Here is a 22,518-nt window from a genome sequence, read left to right on the forward strand (position 1 = left end):
TAGCGTATGATCCTTTTCATGTGCTGTTGGATTTGGTTTGCTAGTAATTTTTTGAGGATTTTTGCATCTATATTCATCAGGGACATTGGTCTGCAGTTTTGTTTTCTTGTGATGCCTTTGTCTGGCTTTCATATCAAGGTAATGCTGGCCTCATACATTGAGTTTTGATGTGTTCCATCCTCTTCAATTATTTGGAAGAGTTTGAGAAAGACTGACATTAATTCTTTTTTAAATGTTTGGTAGAATTCACTAGTGAAGCCATCTGGTCCTGGGCTTTTCACTGTTGGGAGGTTTTTGATAACTGATTCAATCAGTTTTGTTTTGTTTTCTTACCCACTTTGAAAAAGCCTAGAGAAATAGAGCCTGAGGATATATAAATGTGTATCAGGGAGCAATCCCTATAGGAACATTAAATAGGTGTTTTGGAGTTAAGTATTAGTGTATGCTCAGAAGAATGGCAATGGGTAATTCTAGCATTGTCCTCTGACCTCTTCCACCACACTCACACACACACATGCGCACACACACACCACACATACCTGCTACCTTTTTTAACATAGTAAGTGAAACCTTGTGCTGACATTTCAAGGCTGTCTCTTCCAGTTTATCCTCCACGCACCTAAGTGCCTTGTACAAGGCTCCTGCTATTCTCTATTCCTAGATCACCCACTGACTCAATGTGATAAAGCAGGACATACATACCTAGGAAAGCCTTTGGCTCTAGAGAAATCTGTACCCATCCTAGATGGGAACATTCATTTTTACTTCCTTTAGAGCAGATATGAGAAAATGCCTCACCCTGTCTGGGAGGGGCCTTCATGGTTTTCTTCAAAGAGGTGGGGAAGAAAGCATGTGACCTGGAGTAGGTGCAAGTGACCTGAAAATCCAGAAAGAATTCCTTGTTCCCCATCATTATCATAGAAGTGAAAGGGAAGCACAGTGAGATTAAGCCACTTGCTCAAGGCCACACAGCAAAAGGGTAGTCCTTTTGACTTCAAACTCTGTTTTGGTTTTCCATTATGCCATTTTCAAACCACAGAGAAATAAGTGATGTGGGCCTGAGCCCCTAATCTGCCTATGTATGAAGAAGAACATTAACTCTCAAGTGTGTTGACATACCTAGTGTCCTTTTTAAGCATGCACCCTTCATGTGCAAATGTCACATTACTGATCATGGGCATGTAGAAGTACCACTTGAGACATTGTCTAATGGAGATAACATAGCTACATAAAGTTGTCTGTAATTGTTTGCTCAATCTCTAGAGTGGTCACAGATCCTGGCTGCAGATCAGCCAGCTAGAGGGTGGGGTCATGATACACAGAAGGGCTCCTCAGCTGGGAGTTCAGAGCCTCAGCTGGGAGTTAAAACATCCCTCCTTAACCCTAGTTAAATGTTTTTCAGTGTAGGTTTTGGAAGTCAGTGTAAACCATGGGCAATACCAGGGAATAACTGCATCTAGTGTACCACTACATCAAAAGAATGTCACAGAAAGGCCTAGGGGCTCAAACTTGAATGGGAAATGGGAAGAGATCAGAGATTTAGCCAGCTTCTCAGGAGGCAATCAGCACAGGTCTGGATTTAGATTGCCTGGGCTACAACTGTGCCTCTGCCACTGCTTTAGATAAATTGCCTGGGAATCAGACTCTGATACAGGGAGATGATTGCACTGTTGAAACAAAATCTGTAGGAGAGTGAAGGAGTGGGATAAGGCAGAAGAAGTTGAACAGATATGATGCTGGCACAGCAAACGATCCCACAGGTTGCTCTGGAGTCAGAATGGTCTATTGAAATCACTCCATGAAGCAGGGGTGCAAGCCTTTACGTCCCTGTACTGATCAATCATTTGACAAAGAAGTTCCCGGAGAGGAGCATACCTTGGGGTAGGTGTTCTCTTCTTTCCCTGCTGAGGAAAATTCCCAAGAAGGTCTCACCTGACAGCTGTCTGTTGTCAACACTTCCTACAGCTGGGGAAAGAGTACCTAATCCCGAAGAGGAAATCTTGGTGATGGACACAGTGTCCTCTATCATCCACGACTTGTGCCACTCAGATCGTACTGTTGCATATAAATTGTGGGAATAGCACCTTTAGGATTCTGTTATTTTACTAGGGAAACGTACAAAGTATAGTGGGATAAAATATAGTACCTGCTTCTGCAGCTGAACTTGAAGCCACGACTGAAATTCATCATGTCTCTCCCCTACTATCTATTCTGAATTCTTTGCACCCTAAGTGAGCACTTCTGTTGGTATCAGGAACTCATTTGGTGACATAATTAATACCTTCATCAGATCGGAGGGGTCTGAGCCCTTAGTCACCCTGCTTTCCTTAAGCCATGGCCACTGCTCTTGTATATATTTATTATCAAAATTAGCAAGTGACACTCTAGTGGATGATATGGTGGCAGACATATTCTTCCCTGACCATTGTGTGTAACAGCTATGCTACCTCATGTCAATGATCAGAATCAGGTACTCCTCCCCATCCCCTTTCCTGTGGATCTCTTGGCATGAGGAGACCAAAATAACATGTAACAACCATGACTTGAAGTTTATTAAAACCTTTTTCTTTGTCCCATGGTGAAAGCGTTTCCCTCTGGGAACTAGGATCTCCAAACCTGCAAAGCCCAGAGTTGTGAGGCTGAGAAGCATATATTTCCCAGAAGTGTCACCTAGAATGATGGTGAGCAGAACCACTGCAATGTCACTTCTTGGCTCCTAGACTGGTATGTTTACCTACTGGGGAAAAGACCTATACAATGGTTGTTGATTTTGTATGTATTCTGCATCTTTGATAGTGGTGCTTTATCTCCAAGTGGACACCTGTAAGAAGCATTGCAGGTGCTTGTGGGTAGTATGGTATGTAGTAGGGCCAAGGGAGCCCACTATCATGTGCAACTGCCACATCTTCTTTGCTGTAAAGTGGGATTGTTGCCCTGACATGATCTTATGTGGGGTCCTGTACCAGCAAAGAAAATGCTTTGTATCCCAAAGATCATGATGCTGGTTGAGCCCCTGAGAGCAGGAAAGGCAAATCCATAACCAGCTTATATGTTTATTCTAGTCAGGATGAATCCTTTTACTTTCTAGGGTGAAAAATGTCCAATAGTAATCAACTTGTCATCAAGTAGCTGGTTGATCTTGCTCTCTGTTGTTGGAGGTGTAGACTTTTTGCATTCAAAGTAGCTGAGTCAGCTTATGCTATTGGGCCCATGCCTATTCTCCATTTCTACTACTATGTCTACCTTGTTTGTAAGTCCATTGTGCTAGCACAGGAGTGCCCAATTAGAGACACATTGCTATTAACTGGCCAAGTTATTCTGTCTACTTGGTTGTTTGTTGTCTCTTTTGCAATAGATGCCCTCTGGTGAGTGTTGGCATTAACATGTGATAGCAGGAATTGTACACTTCATGTCTGCTCTCATAGGTCCATCCGCAGTCCTCTTACTTGAATTCATTGTCACCAACCTTTCAGTCCTTCTTCTTCAAAGTCCTAAGCAACTAGCCAAGCTAATTGTCACTGTCCATGAGTCTGTATTTATTCCTCTGCCAGGCCACCTCTCTCTCCATACAAAGAGGAAAGGGCACACTGGACAAAGCTTTGCCCACTGGGAGTATTTCACTTCACTGTTACCTTTTAACATCACTGCTGGGTGTGGCTGCAACTTGGCTTTGTTGCTCCTCTGTCAGGAGGTATAGGTGACTTCCTCCCTGAAGCCATAGTGGTAAGCTAAAGGAGAGAAATCCATTTAACAGTGGTGGTTGATATGGTGTCTCAATGGCCTGCCTACCCAGCTTACTTGTGCCCTTTCCCAGATGTATTAACTCTATGTTATGACTTGGTGGTTTTGATAGAACTCAGCTCATGATGAATAATTATGGACACATGTTTACTTGAAGCCCTAGCTATTAAGTCCTAGTTACACAGCAGGAGATAGTTTTCAAATGTGTAATTTTCTACTCTACATGACATGCCCTTGCTCCAGAACACTACCAGTGCTCCACAACCGTATATTGTGATTCTCCTTATAGGAGCCTTCAAAAAATTTCTTATGACATATATTCCCACCATAGATATTTCTAATGCCATTGGACCTGCAGGATTTACCAGTTGTCTTAGATCAATATCTCAGAAATAGACTTTGAGCTGAAGACTTGGGTGCAAGAAGTTTTTTAGGGAGTGCCCATAGGGTGTGAAGGCTCTAGGACTGAAGAGAAGGAAGATTTGGACTGTATGCATTTATAACAAAGGCCTCAGTCAATCCCACTGGGAGCTCTGGAGCTGGGACAGATCTACACAAATGCATCTCTTAGGGTAAGGGGACCAGAATTTCATAGGCTGTCACCAACAAGGCATTGGTAGTAGGCTACCCCCAAGGAGAGGACATGACTTTGGGCTTGGTGGTTTCTCTGCTGAGGATAATACTCAGAGAGAAGCTCAGCTGTGAGCAGTCATTCACAAATGCTCTCAAAAACTGGGGGAAAGACTATCTTATTCCTGAAGGTATTCACTACAGACTGTCCTTGTCTTTGTGTCTTATGTCCTTAGCTATAAATTTAAGAAAGCGGGACCAACCTCACCAGGTTTTTAAAAAGATTAGGTAATTTTATTCATGTAAAGTGCCCACTAGTGTATAGTAAGCATTCAAGAAAATGTTAGGTTCCAACAAAATATGCTAGTGTTTTAATAATAATACTAACCATGAGGTACCTGAGTTATAAAGGTGTAGGCTTAAAGAGAGACTGTGCATTCCCTGTTGCATTAAGTAATCCTCATTAAGTTGTCTTACATAATTCAACTTGTTACCTAAGAGAATCCCTAAATGAATAGAAGTGACATTAGTGAGGACCAACTCCAGAAGTTTCCTTTAAGAAACTTCTTTCTACAATCTTGCCATATTAGTTGGGGGGCATTTACAGAAGTGTATAGACATATATGACAGTCTAGCACCACCATCTTATGGACAATTCCCAAGCCATAGGTTATAAATAAGGATGGCTGTCTGGTTTCTAGGAGGAGTAAGAAGGTTGAGGGAAAATAAATGAACTGACCCAAACAAGAGATTAGGGTGGAGAGTTCTGGGCAACCCCAGTGGACATTGAGAGGAGCAGTGGGAAAATACTTATTGATGATTGTTTAATGAATGGAAGCAGAATAAAGATAGTTCTGTTGTCAGGTAGGCTTGTTTGTGAATCCCGAGTCAGATCTTAGACATAGGAGTTATCCTAACTGGCACAAGCTTATAAAGCAACTGCTTCTCATGAATTGTTAAAGGAACATAATAAACCTGCCTAACTCATAGCCTTGTTGCAAGAACTAAATAAGACACAGTATTTAAAGTGCTCAGCACAATGCATGGTACAAGGTGAATATAAATATTTATTGGTTATTAGAATTATTAGGAAGCATTTATCAAGGGCAAGGCAATCAACTTGGGCAAGCAGTGGTAGTGATAATGGTAATAAGTAATAGAGCATATAATCGAGGACTACCTAACCTAATATTTGGCCTCAGGGAACTTATCTCAGATATTTTATAGTGCTTAAAACAGACTTTCAACTCATCTTGATAAAAATTCACAGTCAAGCTCTGTGCTTGGAACCTAGGAAAAAGGGAACTGGTACATTTTTCAGATGTAGAAATTTGTTTCAGTGGTTTGCTTTTTAACCAATTCTTTCTAGCACCTATACTCCCTCTCGTTTGTCTCCTCTTTTAGGAAAGTGATAAAACCCTTTTCTTTTCATGACAGGCAGTGAAAAGGGCACTGTGTTTCTGCTGGACCCCGCTAAGATTTGTTGACATTGAGCTGAAATTGGATAATCCATTCATTATTTATAGACCTGTTCACATAATGAAAGATGTTTCTTTTTCTTTTCCTTTCTTTAAATGAGCCACACAATAAAAATGTTTAATTAATGGCATGTGCAAGGCTTAAGCAAAGATTTACTTGTTTTATGGGTTCAGCAAATTCTTTCAGCTGCTTCCTCCCAGATGCTGACAAGCTGGTTGGTTTATATTCATTAGCTCTTCTAAAAACCAGCCAAGTGTTAAGATTAATTTTAAAGTAGCTCAGGTAATCTCTGAGGTAGGGGATGATGTCTTTATCTTCTCACCCACATCATGTAGACCCTTTACAGAGCATCTCCAGGTTCTCACAGGAGGTGTTAGATGAACCAGCCCCAGCTTGCTGGCATATAGAGAGTAATTCTCCATTAAATAGAAACTACTTATTGTTAACTACTTATAGACACATCAAACATGTGTGTTTTAAAAATCTTCCAATGTCTTCTTACCTTTTTAAAAAATTCCTTTAGTCTTGATTGAAAGCATGACCCATCATTAATTTTAGATAGCTGTTCACATAATTAATATTTTATATTTACCAAGTGATTCCCATTGTCTCAAAAAGTAGAGACCTACACATCTGTAGATAAGCAATCTAAAGTCAGTTGCTTATCAAAACAGTATTCCGGAAAGCTTTGTATTGCAGAAGGAAATAGGATGATACCATCAGGGAGACAGAGTCCTGGAGATAATCATTTGTTTAAAAGTAGGGCTTCAGATAAGAAATGAAATCTCCTGCCATAGCTCACTTTTGGCTCTTTCTTACTGAACTTAGGTTGGGATGTTCTCATGACTTCTTCTTTGTGCACTGACATTCTTTGAAATCTATACCTTCTCACCTCAACGTTTTACCAACCAGTTAACTTCATTAATTAAATGGTATATCTAATATACTTGAAAGCCAGATAAATAATTTTTTTAACATTTCCCTCTTCCATACAATAATAGAGATAATTTTAGTAATAATCATGAAATGAAAAGATAAGCCAGAAATAATAATAGCTGGGATTAGAAAGGAAAATGCAAACTGAATATTTCTTTTATGGAAATTCATATATATAATCATGGTATTTAACAAACAAAAATAATTAAAAGTAGTAAAATATTAAAAAAGGAAAATAGTAATAATTAATTTTAAGTACATTACTTTATGTTTTTAGAAAAAGGAGTAAAATGTATACCTACATATTGGATGTAGTAATTAATAATGTTACAGTTTCTGTTTTTACACCTACCTTCTGCAAGTTAGTAAATGATCTCATCAAAATTGATCCTTTTGACATATTCTTGCTCAGTAGACTAGTTGAAGAACACATTGTATTAATTTTAATTTCCAAATCTTCTTTCACATGAAGCAATATACATACAAACAATTAAGAAAAGTTTTAAACTCCAGGATAAGTTTGTCAAAGTCATACAAATTTCTTCACATAATAAATTCCAGAAATAACCATAATTTCATGTCATTTGTTACAAATTGATTCTGTGAGGTTTCAAATGTTTCTTCAGCAGAAAAATTTTAAACACAAATGAAAAATTCCAAGCAGTTAAATAGAATAACATAATTAAAGTAACTCATGTTCTGTATCTTGGTCTTTGTAATCCCTGGGTTATTACGTTGAACCTACTTTTTATATGCAGGAATATATGGTGCCATAGAACCTACAGATGAAATGTGCCTGAAACAAGCTGAAACAACTTGAACATTAAAAAGGCAGAAGTAATATGTGGGGGTTAGTATGACTACCTTCCATGCAGAACACAATGTTTATTAAAGAATATATAATAAACACATAATAATTTGGATCTTCTACATATATTTAAAAATACAGCAAAAATTGGAGGAATTGTTTAGAACTTAGATCGACATAATATTTATCTGGGAGTATTTTATTTTATTATTTTATTAACTTTATTGGAGTATAATTGCTTTACATTGTTGTGTTAGTTTCTGCTGCATAACAAAGTAAATCAGCTGTACGTATGCAAATAACCCCATATCCCTTCCCTCTTGCGTCTCCCTCCCACCCTCCCTATCCCACCCCTCTTTGGTCAAAAAGCACCAAGCTGATCTCCCTGTGCTATGCAGCTGCTTCCCACTAGCTATCTATTTTACATTTGGTAGTATATATATATATATCAATGCCACTCTTTCACTTCATCCCAGCTTACCCTTTCCCCGCCCCATGTCCTCAAGTCAGTTCTCTATGGCTGCGTCTTTATTCCTGTCTGCCCCTAGGTTCTTCAGAACCTTTTTTTTTTTTTTAGATTCCATATACATGTGTTAGCATACAGTATTTGTTATTCCCTTTCTGACTTACTTCACTCTGTGTGACAGATTCTAGGTCTATCCATCTGACTACAAATAACTCAATTTCATTTCTTTTCATAGCTGAGTAATATTCCATTGTATATATGTGCCACACCTTCTTTATCCATTCATCTGTCAGTGGACACTTAGGTTGCTTCCATGTCCTGGCTATTGTAAATAGTGCTGCAATGAACATTGTGGTACATGACTCTTTTTGAATTATGGTTTCCTCTGGGTATATGCCCAGTAGAGGGATTGCTGGGTCGTATGGTAGTTCTATTTTTAGTTTTATAAGGAACCTCCATACTGTTCTCCATAATGGCTGTATCAATTTACATTCCCACCAATAGCGCAAGACGGTTCACTTTTCCCCACACCTCCTCCAGCAATTATTCTTTGTAGATTTTTTGATGATGGCCATTCTGACTAGTGTGAGATGATACCTCAGTGTAGTTTTGATTTGCATTTCTCTAATGATTAGTGATGTTGAGCATCCTTTCAGGTGTTTGTTGCCCATCTGTATATCTTCTCTGGAGAAATGTCTATTAAAGTCTTCTGTCCATTTTTTGATAGGGTTGTTGGTTTTTTTGATATTGAGCTGCATGAACTGCTTGCATATTTTAGAGATTAATCCTTTGTCAGTTGCTTCATTTGCAAACATTTTCTCCCATTCTGAGGGTTGTTTTTTTGTCTTGTTTATGGTTTCCTTTGCTGTGCAAAAGCTTTTAAGTTTCATTAGGTCCCATTTGTTTATTTTTGTCTTTATTCCCATTTCTCTAGGAGGTGGATCAAAATGGATCTTCCTGTGATTTATGTCATAGAGTGTTCTGCCTGTGTTTTCCTCTAAGAGTTTTATAGTGACGGGCCTTACATGTAGGTCTTTAATCCATTTTGAGTTTATTTTTCTGTTTGGTGTTAGGGAGTGTTCTAATTTCATTCTTTTACATGTAGCTGTGCAGTTTTCCCAGCACCACTTATTGAAGAGGTTATCTTTCCTCCATTGTATATTCTTTCCTCCTTTATCAAAGATAAGGTGACCATAGGTGCATGCATTTATCTCTGGGCTTTCTATCCTGTTCCATTGATCTATATTTCTGTTTTGGTGCCAGTACCATACTGTCTTGATTACTGAAGATTTGTATTATAGTCCGAAGTCAGGGAGCCTGATTCCTCCAGCTCCGTTTTTCTTTCTCAAGATTGCTTTGGCTATTTGGGGTCTTTTGTGTTTCCACACAAATTGTGAATTTTTTTGTTCTTGTTCTGTGAAAAATGCCATTGGTAGTTTGATAGGGGTTGCATTGAGTCTGTAGATTGCTTTGGGTAGTATAGTCGTTTTCACAAGGTTGATTCTTCCAATCCAAGAACATGGTACATCTCTCCGTCTGTTTCTGTCATCTTTAATTTCTTTCATCAGTCTTATAATTTTCTGCATACAGGTCTTTTGTCTCCTTAGGTAGGTTTATTCCAAGGTATTTTATTCTTTTTGTTGCAGTGGTAAACAGGAGTGTTTCTCTTTCAGATTTTTCATCAATAGGTTTCAGTTTTTCCCCATTGAGAACGATGTTGGCTGTGGGTTTGTCATATACGGCCTTTATTGTGTTCAGGTAGGTTCCTTCTGTGCCTACTTTCTGGAGAGTTTTTATCATAAACTGTTGTTGAATTTTGTCGAAAGTTTTTTCTGCATCTATTGAGATGATCATACGGTTTTTCTCCTTCAGTTTGTTAATATGGTGTATCACATTGATTGATTTACATATATTGAAGAATCCTTGCATTGCTGGGAAAAACCCCACTTGATCATGGTGTATGATCCTTTTAATGTGCTGTAGTATTCCGTTTGCTAGTATTTTGTTGAACATTTTTGCATCTGTGTTCATCAGTGATATGGGTCTGTAGTTTTCCTTATTTGTGACATCTTTGTCTAGTTTTGGTATCAGGGAGATGGTGGCCTCGTAGAATGAGTTTGGGAGTGTTCCTCCCTCTGCTATATTTTGGAAGAGTTTGAGAAGGATAGGTGTTAGCTCTTCTTTAAATGTTTTGATAGAATCCGCCTGTGAAGCCGTCTGGTCCTGGACTTTTTTTTTTTTTAGAAGATTTTTAATCACAGTTTCAATTTCAGTGCTTGATTGGTCTGTTTATATTTTCTATTTCTTCTTGGTTTTGTCTCATAAGGTTGTGCTTTTCTAAGAATTTGTCCATTTCTTCCAGGTTGTCCATTTTATTGGCCTATAGTTGCTTGTAGTAATCTCTCATGATCCTTTGTATTTCTGCAGTGTCAGTTGTTACTTCTCCTTTTTCATTTCTAATTGTATTGATTTGAGTCTTCTCCCTTTTTTTCTTGATGAGTCTGCCTAACGGTTTATCAATTTTGTTTCTCTTCTCAAGGAACCAGCTTTTAGTTTATTGATCTTTGCTATCGTTTCCTTCATTTCTTTTTCATTGATTTCTAATCTAATCTTTATGATTTCTTTCCCTCTGCTATTATTTTGTTCTTCTTTCTCTAATTGCTTTAGGTGTAAGATTAGGTTGTTTATTTGAGATGTTTCTTGTTTCTTAATTTGAGATGTTTCTTGATTCTTGAGGTAGGATTGTATTGCTATAAACTTCCCTCTTAGAACTGCTTTTGCTGCATGCCATAGGTGTTGGTCATCGCGTTTTCATTGTCATTTGTTTCTAGGTAAGTTTTCATTTACTCTTTGATTTCCTCAGTGATCTCTTGGTTATTTAGTAGTGTATTTTTGAGCCTGCATGTGTTTGTACTTTTTACAGATTTTTTCCTGTAATTGATATCTAGTCTCATAGCATTGTGGTCAGAAAAGATACTTGATATGACTTCAATTTTCTTTAATTTACCACGGTTTATTTTGTGACACAACAAGATATGATCTGTCCTGGAGAGTGTTGCATGAGCACTTGAGAAGAAATTGTATTCTGTTGTTTTTGGATGGAATGTCCTATAAGTATCAATTAAGTCCATCTTGTTTAATGTATCATTTAAAGCTCGTGTTTCCTTATTTATTTTCATTTTAGTTGATCTGTCCACTGGTGAAAGTGTGGTGTTAAAGTCTCCTACTATTATTGTGCTACTGTCAATTTCCCCTTTTTTGGCTATTAGCATTTGCCTTATGTATTGAGGTGCTCCTCTGTTGGGTGCATAAATATTTACAATTGTTATATCTTCTTCATGGATCGATCCCTTGATCATTATGGGATTTGTTATTGTAGGTCTTTTCCTTCTCTTGTGTTTCCTGCCCAGAGTAGTTCCTTTAGCATTTGTTGTAAAGCTGTTGATGGTGCTGAATTCTCTTACCTTTTGCTAGTCTGTAAGGGTTTTAATTTCTCCATTGACTCTGAATGAGATCCTTCCTGGGTAGAGTAATCTTGGTTGTAGGTTTTTCCCTTTCATTACTTTAAATATGTCCTGCCACCACCTTCTGGCTTGCAGAGTTTCTGCTGAAAGATCAGCTGTTAACTTATGGGGATTCCCTTGTATGTTATTTTTTTGCTTTTCCTTTGCTGCTTTTAATATTTTTTCTTTGTATTTAATTTTTTAGAGTTTGTTTAATATGTGTCTTGGAGTGTTTCTCTTTGTATTTATCCTGGTTGGGACTCTCTGTGCTTACTGAAGTTTATTGACTATTTCCATTCCCATAGTAGGGAAGTTTTCAAGTATAATCTCTTCAAATATTTTCTCAGTCCCTTTCTTTTTCTCTTCTTCTTCTGGGATCACTGTAATTCAAATGCTGGTGCATTTAATGTTGTCTCAGAAGTCTCTGAGACTGTCGTTAATTCTTTCATTCTTTTTTCTTTGTTCTTGTCTGCGATATTTATTTCCACTATTTTATCTTCCAGGTCACTTATCCGTTCTTCTGTCTCAGTTATTCTGCTATTGATTCCTTCTAGACAATTTTTAATGAATTCTTTTTTAGGTAGGTTGCCTATTTCCTCTTCATTTGTTTGGTCTTGTTGTTTTCATCTTGCTCCTTTATCTGCTGCATATTTGTCTGTCTTCTCGTTTTGCTTAACTTACTGTGTTTGTGGTCTCCTTTTCACAGGCTGTAGGTTCATCATTCCTGGTTTTTTTTGGTTTCTGTCCCCAGTGGCTAAGGTTGGTTCAGTGGGTTGTGTAGGTTTCTTGGTGGAGGGGACTGGTGCCTGTGTTCTGGTGGATGAGGATGGATCTTGTCTTTCTGGTGGGCAGGACTGTGTCCTGTGGTGCATTTTGGGGTGTCTGTGAACTTATTATGATTTTAGGCAACCTCTCTGTTATCGGGTGGCATTGTGATTCTGTCTTGCTAGTTTTTTGGCATCGGGCATCCAGCACTGGAGCTTGCTGGTCATTGATTATAGCTGGGTCATTGCGTTGAGATGGAGATATCTGCGAGAGCTCTCGCTGATTGATATTATGTGGGGCCGGGAGGTCTCTCATGTCCCAATGTCCTGAACTCAGCTCTCCCACCTCAAAGGCTCAGGCCTGACACTTGGCTGGAGCACCAAAACCCTGTCAGCCACACGGCTGAATCACTGCAGAAACATTCTGAAAATGAAGCTTGCTAATCTCCTAAGCCCATTTAGAAATACCTTGGAGAAGAATCATCGAGTCCCTCCAATCTGGTTTTCCTTTCTCCTCTGGGAGTATTTTATCACTGACATTTTTTAGAATTATTGGTTCAGAGTCATAATAAAAAATAGACTGAGAGATCCCACTACTCACTTATTAGAATGACCAAAATCCAGAAACTGACACCAGCAAATGTTGGTAAGGATGTGTGAGGATGTGGGCAACAGGAACTCTTTTTCATTGCTGTGGGAAAACAAAATGGTACACTTTTGGAAGACAATTTGGCAGTTTCTTACAAAACTGAACATATTCTTACAATCATTATGATCCAGAAATCATACTCCTTAGTGTTTACTCAAAGGAGTTGAAAACATATGTCCACACAAAAACTTGCACATAGATTAACAGCAGCTTTATTCATAATTGCCCAAACTTAGAAGCAATCAAGATGTTCTTCAGTGGGTAAATGGATAAACAAATTGTGAGACATACAGACAATGGAATATTATTCAGTGCTCAAATGAAATGAGCTATCAACTCATGAAAAGACATGGTGGAAACTTAAATTTTATTATTAAGTGAAAGAAGCCAACCTGAAAAGGATACATACTGTATGATTCTAATTATATGACATGTTAGAAAATTAAAAACTATGGAGACAGTAAAAAGGTCAGTGCTTAACAAGTATTAACGGGCAGGTGAAAGACTGAATAAGCAGAGTGCATACAATTTTTAGGGCAGCGGAAATATTCTGTATGATACCATAATGATGGATACATGTCATTATATATTTGTCCAAACCTGTAGAATGTACAACAGCAAAAGTGAACTGAAATATAAACTCTGGACTTTGGATGATTATGATGTATCATATCAATGTAGGTTCATCAGTTACAAGAGTTATACCTCTCTGGTGGAGGACGCTGATAATGGGGGAAGCTGTGAGTGTGTGGTGGGGGGGCAGGAAGTATAATGAGAAATCTCTATTACTTCCCTTTAATTCAGCTGTAAACCTAAAACTGCTCTAAAAAATTAAGTTTTAATTTAAAAAGTTAGAACCGACATTATTTGGTTTTCTTACTGTTTCAAAATTCTTCAGAGACAACATCCTCCACTCCCAAGTTTGCCTGCAGTAGGATGGACCACTCCCACTACTTGCCCTTGGTACCCAGACACTGCTCTGCTTCTTTCTGGGGCTTCATCTCCCACCATCTCAGAACAATTCCCTGTAAACTTAATGATCTTGTATCACAAATACACCAGGTCTGATATGATCTACTTTAAGCCATTTCCTACATTTTCTGATAAATTTGTCAAATCAAGTAACCATGAAGGAGGATTGTGGGCAATTTTAATTTTTTTTAAAGAAAATGAAAGGAAAAATTACACCTGAAAGTGATGGAAAGTGGATGAGACTCAACAATAAATCAGAGAGACTGAACTGCCCCAGCTAATTCTGTCAGAAAAAAGTAAACAACTGCAGAGGCTTGATTCAGACTATTACCTTTAATACATTAAGATAAAGAGACAGAAGAAGGAAAATGAATAAGTAATGCATGTGAATTTCACACTTCACACTTTGTCACTTAGCATAGCTTCTGCCTTGCTCCTATCATCCTGCACTGATACAACATCTGAACAATAGAGAGAGACAGGAATGATGGGCTCCTTTTTTGGAGAAATTAATTCAATGAGACATAAATAAGTACACTCTTCTAAAAGAGAGATTCAAAGGCAAATGCATAGAAAAAATCTTCAGCTAGGAGAGGCAACAAAGAGGCAAACACTGGATGAGGGAAAAGAGAATTTGAGTCCTTGAACCATGAATTTAATACTTGCATCTATTCACTCCTTTTATCAAAACAAATTAATAATTTATTAATGTCACATTTTCCAGGTGATGAAAAAATACAAGTGTAAACTAATTTCTATGAACCATGCTCTGACCCACTGCTGAATTCAAACTGTCACATTAACACTAAATACCACATCTCAGTGTTGTGTACCTCTAGCTGTTTAATTAGGACACAGTCCAGTTTTCCTGAGGAGACCTCCTCCTCTGTTTTTCTCTCTACACATCATTGGGATGGAGTGGCCATGATGGATTGTCTGCTACTATGAAGTCTGTTTTCTTGGAAGATTAGGCAAGGATCATAAATGCTTTTCATGCCTTCCAAAGGAGTCTGGCATCCTTAGGTAATGGGGAACCACTGAAGGATTTTTAACACACAGCAGTGACACAAACAAATTTATTTCGTCTGAGGAATTTAATATTGGTGTAGTAGGTTAAATGGTGAACCTCCATCAAAGACATGTCCACACCAAATCCCTAGAATCTGTGAATGTGATCTTATTTGGAAAAAAGAGTATTTTCGGATATAATTAAGTTAAAGGTCTTGAGATGCGTTTATCCTGGATTATCTGGGTGGGGGAATAAATCCTATGACAGGTGTCTTTATAAGAGTCAGAAAGAGGATAACACACAAATACAAGAGAAGTCAACATGAAGACTTCCCAGAAGGGTGTTGCTATAAGCCAAGAGGCCAGAAACCACAAGAAACTAGAGGAGGTTAAGAAAGGCTTCTCCCCTAGAGTCCCAGAGGGAGTGTAACACTGATAGCACCTGGGCTTCTGACTTCTGGCCTCCAGAACTGTGAGAGAATAAATTTATCTTGTTTTAAGCCACCAGCTTGTGATAATTTGTTATGGCAGCCACAGGAAACGAATGCAACTGGTGACAACATTAAGACTGTGTTTGTTATAGGAGTAGGATCTGGGCTGGAATATAATTGAAGAAACTACTACTATAGAAGATATCTAGAAGAATATAAACCAAAATGTTAACTTTGGATGGTGGATTATATAACTTTTATTTTCCTCTTTATTTTTATTTATGTTTCATGTTTTTATAGAACTATATGCATATACTACTATATTATGATAAATAAAAAGTAAGCCAAATGAAATAATAAGGACTTGAGCAAAGGCAGTAGAAGAGAACATTGAAAAGGGGAAATATTCCCTATTTATCTCTCTCTCTATCTATCTGATAAATATTTTCTGAGTGCTCACTATATGCTGTTTTAGGCATTGTACAGACAACAGTGAATGTAACAAAGAAAAAAAATAAAGCTGTGTCTTATGGAGAAAACCATAGTTTTGAACAGAGGCATAGGTAACTTCGTTTTAAAAGGATCATTCTGGATGCTGTGTGTAGCCACTAGTATGAATAAAGTGAAACCAGGTAGAAGAGTTAGGAGGCTATTCCTATCATCCAGGTGAAATGATAATGGTTTATTCTAGGGTATGACCTGGAAGCCTAGGGTTTCTTCTGGTAACTGACATGAACAGAGCCAAAGGGAATAATAAAATTATCTTGATGCTTTCAAGGCATGCAGTCATGGTGAGGCTATCATTTTGGAGTTTTAAGGAGGGCTCTAGATCTGAAGCTCAGCTCTTCACTGGCATATATGGAAGCTTGTTGTCTAGGGGTGGTAAAGCCAATTTTATTCTGAGTATTTAAGGTTGTCTCTTGGATCCTATTGATGAAGTACTCAATGGAACTCAAAATGAAGTTATCAGAATGCAGCTGGAACAGGGAGGAGGACCTCACTGATAGGTTATCTCTCTAAATCTGGCTCAACTACACAACTCTATTTCTGAGGATTATGCCCCAGGCATATGCCTTGCAAAAACTATTCACATTAGATGGTACCTCTTTTCACACAAGACTATTTTGTAATAAATTAGGTGGTGAAGAGAAATAATTTCCAGTGTTTAGTTCTAAAGTTTTGGACTATCCCCAGTTGCTCCCTAACAAAATGAATGCATGAGAATCACTGATGATGTTTTTGTGGTTGATTATCAGGAAATACTTGGGAAACAACTTTAATTACTGGACATTGTCTAGCCAGCTGACAGTGCTGGTCACTGAGTCAGCTAATGAAACTCATTTGCCCTCTTTTCTCAAAAATAACGATGTAATTGAGAAATAGATTGGTTCCATACAATCTTTTTCTTGCAGAAACCTTTTAAATTATCCCAAAAAAGATTTGCCATTGACTTAAGTTTCGTCCAATTCCTAAAATAGCGCAAGAAAATTAAAACCCTATGTAGAATGTTAGAAAGTGAGACTGATCATTTTTCTTTTTAATTGAGGACTGGAAACAGAATAAACTGATCAAATAGCTCATATAAATGAATGCCTCAAGCAGCAGAGACAGAAGTTTTGGGCGTACACTGAGCTGAGGACATTTGAGTAGCCCATGCCAGAAGGGTAGCTCAGGTAAATATTACAATACTCTCAGCTTCTAGAAACCACCACCCTGCTTTATGAATAAGTCTATTTGCCTGTGCAAACATCCCCACCCCAGTGTATTTTAAAATTATTTCAAATGCCATTAACCGTTGGAAGTTTTTTTTCAAATCCCAGCTCTCTTGAGCACACAGTTACAAAGTGTGTTGGAGTGATTACTTGCATCTTCTATCACTGTCTCTTCAGGACTCCAGATCATTCCAAATTGTCAAGGGGTCTCATCCTCTAATATCTGTATTTAGGATTACTCATTTTAGATATCATGAACAAGCAATTGAATTGAAGTTTTGTTTCTGAGAAAAGAAAGTCTTGTGGCTTGCCTTTCAAAGAAAGAAATAGAGAAGCTATCCTGGAAAGGAAGATAAAAGAAATAAAGAGATTCTGCATCCACAGGAAGGAAGACTAGCATGAAGAGACACGTTATGTGCATAAATATAGCCCAGGTACCTGGGTTAAGGAACTAGATTAGAGTGTAATAGGCTGTAGTCTGAAGAGGTTGGCTACAGGATTAGGATGCCTGTGTGAATCAAAGTCCAGGGTCATGGGGATTAACTTTAAGGAGGAGGGTATACAACCTTCTGTTTCTGAATCTTGGGCCTAACTGGCTCTCCCACTAATTGTGAAGTCAACAGGAATATCCATCATTAATTTCACTGAGACCATCACACATGGTTCTAGTCTCATTGAACCTCTTGGCGAGTCAGAGTGATTCTTTTAGTGGAGGATTATTGTAAGAGGAAAGCATAATATGACTTTCTCAACATTCCTCAGAAAATACCTTCTGTACCTCTGTATGTGCTGATGGCATTCTCCTACACTTTGTAATCTAATAGGCATCATAGCCTCTTACTTAAGAGCAGAGGCTTACATGTTCTACTTAATTTTGCATCAAACAAAGGATCTGGTACAGTGCTTTGCACATAGTAGGGACTCAGGTTGTATCTGTAAAACTGAAAGAGGAAAGGAGGGCAAGGACAGGGAAATAAAACCATACTACAATAAAGACTGCACAATGAAAAATGTCTCTTTCCAAATTACTTGAGTACCACAGATAATTGGAACACCTGCATTCTATTTGTCCTTCAACCCTCAGCTCAGAAATCTCTCTTTAATATGTGCTCCATTTCTATTAATGATAGCTTGATAATCAAGCTCTGATTGCATGTGCTAACATCAGTTCCTCCATGAAAGATGTGTGATCCATTCTAATCATCCTAATTCCTTATGCAGATGTTCCTAAACTATTCCTTTCTTCTTAATTACACAGTATCAAAGGGTTACACCTGTGAGGGGAAGCAATCCACACGTCTATAAAGAGAACTACCTTTCCCTGGGGTCTTCTCCCCAGGAATGTAACTGATTATTTTAACAAGGAGAATTTATTCCCCCTCAAACTATGAGCTGGTTATATCAGATAAATTCAAAGCTTCTGGGCAAGCACCTTAAGGTCATATCTTTTTTCCTCTCACAAGTGTTTGGCTGCTTGCTTTCAAACTGTAAGCTGGCAGACTTCATCCTTTAAAAGCTTAATAACCTGAAAACCCACTGGGCACCAAGAATACCTGTAGTTCTCAGCCCTAGAGATGGATGGAATAAAAATCTAATGCATTTGACCTTCTCACCTCCTGCTCATAGCCCATGCCTCCCATTATGCCCCCTTAAAATCTCACTGAAGCCAGAAGTATGGAGGACTTTGCCGACACACGTCGACTACTGTTCATCTCACGGGTACTTGGGCCTTCCAAGTCAGAGGTCCTCAAAGAGTAGTCACCATACCTATACTAGCAGCAGCAACAGCATCACCCAGAAATGTGTTAGATATGAAATTACTGGGCTCTAGTCCAGACCTCCTGAATCAGAAACTCTAGGGATGGAATCCACCACTCTGTGGCTTAACAAGCCCTCCAGGTGATTCTGATGCTTGCTAAAGTTTGAGAACTGCTCTGGGAAATCGAACCAATAGCATTTGGCTGTAAGCCATGGGGTAATTTATAAAACTAAGGAGCAGCTGTTACCCTCGGTCTCAGGAATTGTGGGAGTTGGTGAGCTCATTTCAAAGGAACCATACTCAACTTTGCAGGTGCTTGGATAGCTGGCTGTGTGCGTTTGGAAATATACAGTATTCTCTTTCCCTGTGGCCAAGAAAGACGAAGAAAATCAGAGAATTCTAAATGTGAGTTGGTAAAACCTGGGGCCGTCAAAGGAGGGACTGAAGTTACTTTATCTTTTTAGATTTGACTATCCATACTCAGCTATTATTTTCTTCCTTTCATTTTATCACATAGATTTTGCTTTCTAGTGTTTCTCTCATCAGGGCTGATTCAAAACAAAGATTTATGAGGTCTTACTGTAAGGTATACGACAAAAGAAAAGATCTCATAAAAAAAAGCGGGGGAAACACTGGGCCTAACCTGAAGACAAACAAGAAGTTACCTACTGTATGCAAATATATCTCAGGGAAAGTTTCTTTTGAATTCAACCTCCTGAACAAGAATGAACATCTTCACTTGGCACCCTTTCTCTGCTGCAGAAGCTGCACAAAGCTGGCAAAGTTACCTTCCTAAAATGTAGGATATTTACTCAGAAAATGGGGCAGCCATTTTAGGTTTCTTTTAATCCAAGCGTTTAAGCTCATTAGAGGAACTCATTCTCTGAAGAAAAGCTGCAGAGAATCTGTTTGAAATGCCCTTAACAGTGTACGTTTTGTTGTTGTTGTTTTGTTGTTGTTGTTTGCGGTACGCGGGCCTCTCGCTGTTGTGGCCTCTCCCGTTGCGGAGCACAGGCTCCGGACGCGCAGGCTCAGCGGCCATGGCTCACGGGCCCAGCCGCTCCGCGGCATGTGGGATCTTCCCGGACCGGGGCACGACCCCGTGTCCCCTGCATCGGCAGGCGGACTCTCAACCACTGCACCATCAGGGAAGCCCACGGTGTATGTTTTATTTTAACAAATTTAAGTTTTCATACAACCACGTTTACATAAAGTAGGATTCAACTGAGTTAACATTTAACAGGAAAGAAGCACTGCAGATGGACACATGATGGGGGGTTCATAGAAACTTTCTCTGGGAGTCTACAGTTTGGGAAGGCAGACCTCAATCCTGTACACAAGCACAAGTGAAATTAAAGTCCAAGTTAGCTTAGCATTGTATTAGAAGTAGAGGAGAGAGAGAAAGAGGGAGAGAGAGAGAGAGAATTTATTTATATAATTTGACCTAAAATGCATACTTTCTTCTCTGAGATTTATTTTCTTCACTGATAAATTAGACATATCTAATGCCAAGTTCAGTGTCTTATTAGTACGGTCTAACAACACAGACTTCTTGATCACTGTGCAAGTATTCTGTCGATGTAAAGAATTACTAGAAATGGAGGAAACCCTCAGGTATCCTTAGATCACTGATATTTCATATTTTCTTTTGTGACCCATTACAGCCCACCCCTCTGCTTGCTCAGTTCCACCCCTACCTCTCTATCAGGTTGAACTAGTTTTAAGGAGAGGAGACACAATTGCCAGAGGCTGAAAGGGTGGGTATGGGATTTGGGACTCTTTTACCATGAGCACATACCCAACAAAAAATATTTTTTATTTAAAAAAATTTTTGAGGTATAATTGACATATGACATTATATTAGTTTCAGGTATACAACATAATGATTCAATACTTGTGTGTGTGTGTGTATATCTATATATATATATGTATATAGAGAAATGATCACTACAACAAGGCTAGTTAATGTCAGTCACCATACATACTTACATATTATTTTTCTTCTGATGAGAACTTTTAAGATCTATTTTCTTAGTAACTTTTAAATATGCTATACAGTATTATTTATACTGTATAGCATGTTGTACATTACATCCATGTAATGTACAACATGCTATACCATGTTGTACATTACATCCCCATGACTTATTTATGTTAGAACTGGAAGTTTGTACCTTTTGACCCCCTGTACACATTTGTTCCCCCAACCTCCGGCAGCAGCACTGATCTGTTCTCTGTGTCTATAAGTTCATTTTTTGTTTGTTTTTTGCGGGTTGTTTTTGTTTTAGTTTTGTTTTTGGATCCTAAATATAAGTGACATCATACGGTATTTGTCTTTCTCTGTCTGACTTACTTCACTTAGCATAACGCCCTAAAGGTCCATCCATGCTGTTGTAAATAGCAAGATTTTCTTCTTTTATGGCTGAATAATATTCTTGTGTGTGTGTGTTTGTGTGTGTCACATTTGCCTATCCATTCATTCATTGGTGGACACAGTTTGTTTTCATATCTGGGCTATTCTAAATAATGTTGCAATGAACATGGGGTGCAGATATCTCTTCAACATGGCATTTTCATGCCCTTTGGTTAAATACTCAGAAGTGAAATTTCTGTATCATATGGATCTACTTTAACTTTTTGAGAAATCTCCATATTGTTTTCCATAGTTGCTGCACCAATTTACATTCCCATCAACAGAGCACCAGAGTTCCCTTTCTGTCCTTGCCAACTCTTGTTATTTCTTGTCTTTTGGATGATAGTCATTCTGACAGGTGGGAGGTGATATCTCATTGTGGTTTTGATTTGCATTTCTCTGATGATTAGTGATGTTGAGTACCTTTTCATATACGTGTTAGCTATCTGTATGTGTCCTTTAAAAAAAAAAAGTCTATTCAGATATTCTGCGTATTTTTGAATTAGATTGTTTGTTCTTACTATTAAGTTGTTTGAGTTCTTTATATATTTCAAATATTAACTCCTTATCAGAAATATGGCTTGCAAATATTTTCTCCCATTCTATAGGTTGCTTTTTGTTTTGTTGATGGTTTCCTTTGTTGTACAGAAGCATTTTATTTTGATATAATCCCACATGTTTACGTTGGCTTTTGTTGCCTGAGCTTTTGGTATCAAATCCAAAAAATCATCATCAAGACCGATGTCAAGTTGCTTATGCTTATGTTTTTTTTCTAGGAGTTTTATGGCTTCAGGTCTTATATTTGATCACTTCATGAATCTGTGTGCATCTTGCTCGGGGCCATGCTAATCTTCTCTGTATCATTCCGGTTTTAGTATATGTGCTGCTGAAGGGAACACAGCAAAATTTCTTTCAGCATCTCAGCGTGTGTGTGCACTTGTATATATATGGTAGGGGGGCAGTGGGGATTAGAGTAAATCTGAAATACAACTTAATGCATCTAATGTACTGCTACATAAAATATATGCTGTTGGAATAAACAGCTGTCAACTAGGAAAATCGCCTAATCTGTGAAGTGCTGAGCTATATTCACAGCATAAGCAGTGGGCTTCATGTGCTTTGCCTAAATATACACTTCCCCCCAAGGGGAGACTCAAATTGGCCTTCTCCTCCACTGGTCAAAGATGAAGAACAGGGGCTTCCCTGGTGGCGCAGTGGTTGCGCGTCCGCCTGCCGATGCAGGGGAACCGGGTTCGCGCCCCGGTCCGGGAGGATCCCACATGCCGCGGAGCGGCTGGGCCCGTGAG

At 38.5% G+C, this 22,518-nt stretch overlaps 1 non-coding gene across 1 annotated transcript; it reads right to left on the bottom strand.

Annotated features, from left to right (window-relative positions):
- Positions 1-22,006: 22,006 nt before the first annotated feature.
- Positions 22,007-22,110, bottom strand: LOC112064259 (U6 spliceosomal RNA). The gene has a single exon (XR_002891442.1). It is a non-coding gene; the product is annotated as a U6 spliceosomal RNA (small nuclear RNA).
- Positions 22,111-22,518: the final 408 nt, after the last annotated feature.

This window comes from Physeter macrocephalus, chromosome 20 (assembly GCF_002837175.3).
Source record: "Physeter macrocephalus isolate SW-GA chromosome 20, ASM283717v5, whole genome shotgun sequence".
In the NCBI taxonomy this organism is placed as follows: domain Eukaryota; kingdom Metazoa; phylum Chordata; class Mammalia; order Artiodactyla; family Physeteridae; genus Physeter; species Physeter macrocephalus.